The 5,039-nt window shown below is 47.8% G+C and overlaps 1 long non-coding RNA gene across 1 annotated transcript; it reads left to right on the top strand.

Moving 5' to 3' along the window:
- Positions 1-2,279: 2,279 nt before the first annotated feature.
- Positions 2,280-4,756, top strand: LOC119104491 (uncharacterized). Its single transcript, XR_005094946.1, has 3 exons — positions 2,280-2,480; positions 3,353-3,433; positions 3,945-4,756. It is a non-coding gene; the product is annotated as an uncharacterized LOC119104491 (long non-coding RNA).
- Positions 4,757-5,039: the final 283 nt, after the last annotated feature.

Genomic DNA, 5,039 nt, shown 5'->3' with positions numbered 1-5,039 from the left:
AAAAATGTCGGATGACCGGCGAAATGTACCGAGCTTTCGCGCCGCGTGTTGTGAATTGGAAGGACTCTATATTTGTATCTGTGACGCTCCCGACGCACGAGAGACGTTACACTGACTAAAACGCTACGCCATCTAATAAAGTGGTTTTGGAACCTCTGAAGCTGAAAAGTGCCGTTTTCGAGCAAATTTAACATTTGACCTGGCATAATGGGGTTAATTTTTGACTTAGCAACATAAAACTTAATACCACTTGCGAAAATTTGTTGAGGCCAAACCACTGCTGTACTCGCTAAACTCTATCTTTCATAGTTTGAAAACGGCACGGAGTCGCATCGACCCTCCCGCCCCCCCCCCCCCCTATCAGTCCGCGTTATGAAAAATGGAGATGCAGGGCGAGGGTTAAAACAAAATTATTGTTTGTGTACAAATCCGTTTTGGAGAGCGACGTTTCTGCTCCGAAGCGCCCCATTCAAGATGGCGGGACCCTGCTGGTATGGTAAGTAATATGGTTGGTTGTACGCGGCCTGTCTCTGCAGTGATGCATACACAGATTTTTGTATGTTTGCAGGTTTCAGCAGAATCTATGACATGATATGTATGATGTGCTGAACTATGATGTGATGTACCGAGGTAGGTGATGTGCTGAGTTACGATGTCATGTGCTGAACTATGATGTCATGTACTGAGGTAGGTGATGTGCTGAGTTGTGATGTGCTGAACTATGATGTGATGTGCTGAGTTATGATGTGATGTGCTGAACTATGCTGTGATGTGCTGAGGAAGGTGATGTGCTAAGTTATGATGTGATGTGCTGAGGTAGGTGATGTGCTGAGTTATGATGTGATGGCCGAGCATCGAATCCGAACTGATTCCGTAACGAGCTCACCGTGAGTCATTTGACAATGAAATGTCCTAAGGTATACCAATGAGTGGTATTGGTGGTACGAACCCAGGAACGGCTTAAAGTGAATCTTTCACATTTGAATATATTAAAGCAAGCATTAGATATAATGGTGCAGGTTCACTTATAGCTATTGGTATCTTTTTTAGCAGAAAAGACTGATCTGGACTACACAATTTTCTTGTTTAGTGAATATGCTCCTCGATACGTCATGGTTTGATTACGTCATGGCACCTTGCACAACACTGATTGAGAGCTGAGTAACGGCCGTTATATTTGGAAATCGTGCTCACGAACGCCAGATATGAACGACTCGATCATTATATTTTTATAGGCCTTGATCGCCAAATGGCTTATGAAATGACAGGATTTGATTGACGTCATTATGACATCATGAATGCCAAGGTGACCTCGGAATACTTTTTCACAATTACTCTCCCAGATCTTTCCTGTCTTAAAGCCCATGGACCAGGGGGTTTTAGGTCTTGTAAAGAGCATGCCATGAATTGCATCGAAAGTTCTTCAATATGGGTATTTTATTTCAAGCCCCATACAAACATAGAACATTCCATTTAATGTGATTCCGACCTTGGTATAACTGATTACCGAGCGATGTGCATTGTCCGCGATATCACAGCTGCATAACATCCTTTGCATTGTTCAGATTATGTGCATAACCCTAACTTTCCTTCAAGGCAGTTCTAAGGCTTAAGCTAAGGCTAAGGCAGTTCAAGGCCAGTTTAGCGTCTGAAACGGTTGTGTCTAAAACAACATTGTTGTCTTTGAACAACGTTGTTGCCTTTGGATAACATTGTTGTCACTTGCGACTCCATGCGCGTATGCGAGCATGAGCTGGGCGTCACGTGGCTGAAGAAGCTATGGATTTTTGAATGCGAGCCTCAACCACGTCCATGTATCCTACCCCTCTTGCAGCGATCCAGTTAGTTGCCCGTGGCCGAGTCTGTCGCTGGATTCACTGCCTGATGTGGATTCGTTCTTTGCTCCCCGTTGTTATTACTTGCATGCAGATATCAATTCATGCAGGTATCAATTCATATCATTCATGCATCAATCGCGCGTTAACTAAATCGATGCAAATCGCTGGTTGTCGACTGCAAGTTGTGGACAGCAACCACGAATCCGGCGCTGTTCGCAACGCTCGAGTCAAACGTCAGCGACGAATCGCGCTACTCCGTCCGTCCCCTGTTTTTTCCCAGCTGGATAGCATGCACATCTGCGAGCATCGTCTGCGCGTCGTAAGCGCCGCCTCGCCATGCACCCGGCCGCTGGCCTTCGTGCGCCCCGGCACAGTCCGGAGCAGGTCCCGGATGTTGCTATCGTGGACAGCTGCCGAGCTATAGCAGGCTGTAACAGCGCAGAGCCTCCTCACACCGAGTTCAGTGTCCAGATCTGCCGGACTGAACAGCCTCCAGCGTCGAGATCAGACAAGACTTGGCACGTGTGAAGAGCTGGACACGTGCCGTCGAGATGAAGATTATTCTGGTGCTGTTGGTTTGCGGTGCGCTGCTGTTCAGCACGTTCCCCGTGAATGCCAAACGCTTACAACTGGGTAACCCAGGTATGCTCGCGACTCAGCTGAGTTTGACGTGTCGTTGCGTGCCAGCACTGTTTGGTAGCGATAGGAGCGCCTTGTGGCGGTCACAGGGCCTAAGAGGCGATGTGTGGATATTGTTGCGGTGTAGCCAAACTGATGATATTCAACGCCGTTTGCGTGTGTTTTGCTACGCGACAACATCTCCGTTGGAATGCCAATTTGGCATGAAGGAAACGCACAACAAATGGAGACAACTATAGAAGAAATCGCAAATAATTGCCACAAAATTATGAAGACATTGCGAAAAGGCCACGCTGCTCCATAATAGGGTTACGCCCGCGAATATCAATAACACAAACATAATTTTGAAAAATTTGCAATTTGAAAAAACTGCCGTATACAAGTTGACGCTCGAAAGGGCCCAGCACTGCAGGGTATTAGAGATGCGACAAAAAATGCTAAAGCGCAGGTGCAAAATGATTTTCGAAAGAGGCTCTCATTGGGGTGGTTGGGAGAGTAGTAGAAAGAAATGGGCCTTGAAGAGTATCAAACACTTACGTTTCCGCTGCAGCACGGAGTATGGAGCATAACGTTTTTATGTCAACGTCTACCTTGGTCCTACGTAAAGTTACGTTTATTTAGCTTATGATTGTCTCATAATTAAAAGTTTTGTTCAATCAAATAGTAGTATTTGCAGTTTTCATGTTATTTAGTTGAGGTAAAAAGAAAACCGATGCAAACTATCATTACTGCAATATGCATTCGATGGATACTGGAACAAATGCATAACCAAGACCACGTCTTTCATTCCGTATGCCGTAGGCCTTAGTACATTTACTTTGTTGTGGCTTCGCGGGAAGCAAAAAGGCAGTAGCAACCCCTGCGTCTCTTTCCAGGTTCGATTCTTGCAGCGGTCAGATTTAGGTGCTCGCCAGGCTTCGTGAACATATTTGGAAGATGCGTGCGCAACATTTCGAGTAAGTGTTTTCTAAGATGGCAGTAATGCCTGCTATGCAACGAGGAAATGCAATTTTCGGGGGCGATAAATGGGAAACGGGGCGCTCTGTCCTGCTTCCTGTCTATCGCTCTGCTAACTGGCATTATTATACTCCTCAGGTCAGGAGACGTACGTGAGTTTGTCTGCTTGTTTGCAAGCTGGCTTGGTTCTTCCCCGATCCATGTTGTTTGCTCGTCTGCGCTCTACGTCCGTGCTCACCTCTTTCAGGCTTTGTTTGCATTGTTCCACCGTAGACCCTTGCCCCTGCTTCCCGTGCCGCCTGGTCATCCACGGTGTCCAGTCTGCCATCCTATAAGGCTGCTGCTGGATACGCTCTGGCAGCTGTGAGATATTGAGGTCGCCTGTAGCGTAACTGAATCGATTACCTTTGTCATCTCCCCTGCAGCCAAGTGTCTGCACGGGGGGGGGGGGGGAGTTCAACCAAACTTGTTGTGTGGAAAACCCTCATATTGGTCGGTGGTCTGTTTCAGAGCCGGTTAGATCCGGTGGTCCTGTCCCGTGGCTTTTTTTCTGACCGAGTCCGCCACCAACACACCTCCGGTGCTGAGCAAACCTTGGGCCAAGCGACAAACACCGCTGATCACGAGCGATGCTTGTTTTGGGTTGGGGGATGCAATGAGCTTCTGCAACAAACATGCAGAGACACAGCTCCCGCTGATGAACGTTGGCTGCCGCAGCGTCACCGCACCAGCGACTTGATGACTTGTGACTGTTATTGTGCTGTGTGCGATCTTGATCATCTGAGACTGTAATTACAATCAGCGCGCGGTGCTGCTACGTGCTTCCTGTATTGCAACGGAGCTTGATTTGCTGCGAATATCCGATTTGCTATGACCTTTGCCGTGACATTTGTTCGATCGTGCTTCTTCCTTCCCTGGGAATAAAACATGTGCTTGGGCACCGAGGAAAAGATCCCAGGATCCCCTCAGCATTAAACGCTACGGAATCCTGGATCCCCTTGTGATTCATACACATGTTTTCCTGGAATGCTTCCCGTCGCCGAATGATTGTCCGGTTTGTCCGGCTATCACGACTCACGTAATGCGGTCGAATTGCTCCGTAAGTTCTGGAAGGCGGCGGCCTGCGCTCTTGTTCAGCTCTCGGCTAAGATGCCATGCCATGATGATGCCATGCTATAGATAAGGCATCTTACGGCATAAGATGCCATGCGTCGCTTCATGCAGCAGGCTTCCGTTCCTTTTAGATTGCCTGACGACGGGATGACCTTGCTGCCATGCACGCGCTGTTGTTTGCTCGGTTCTGAATACAAGCTTCGTTAGCCGTGGTTTGTCATAGTGTGTGATGGGGGTGATGAGTACCATGCGGGTTGAAGTCTTTTGTGACCTGCACCACTTCCGCCTTGCATAAGCTCAGAGGCTTTAAATGATGGTTCTGCTTGCGGTGTAACCAGTCCCGCAGCAGGCCAGCCTAGGTGTCGGTTGGGCCCAACACCTCCGATTTCGACTTTTGAGGGCATTTTCCAAGACCCTATAAAGTGCATGATAAAATGATAACATTGATGCATCTCCTGCTCCAGAATTCGTCCAACTTTCGAGTGTGTCCGT

Source organism: Pollicipes pollicipes, unplaced genomic scaffold, assembly GCF_011947565.3.
Source record: "Pollicipes pollicipes isolate AB1234 unplaced genomic scaffold, Ppol_2.1 Scaffold_6052;HRSCAF=7182_pilon_pilon_pilon, whole genome shotgun sequence".
NCBI classification, from domain to species: Eukaryota; Metazoa; Arthropoda; class Thecostraca; order Pollicipedomorpha; family Pollicipedidae; genus Pollicipes; species Pollicipes pollicipes.
The sequence above is the reverse complement of the archived record's forward strand: the minus strand, read 5'-3'. Positions and strand labels throughout refer to the sequence as shown.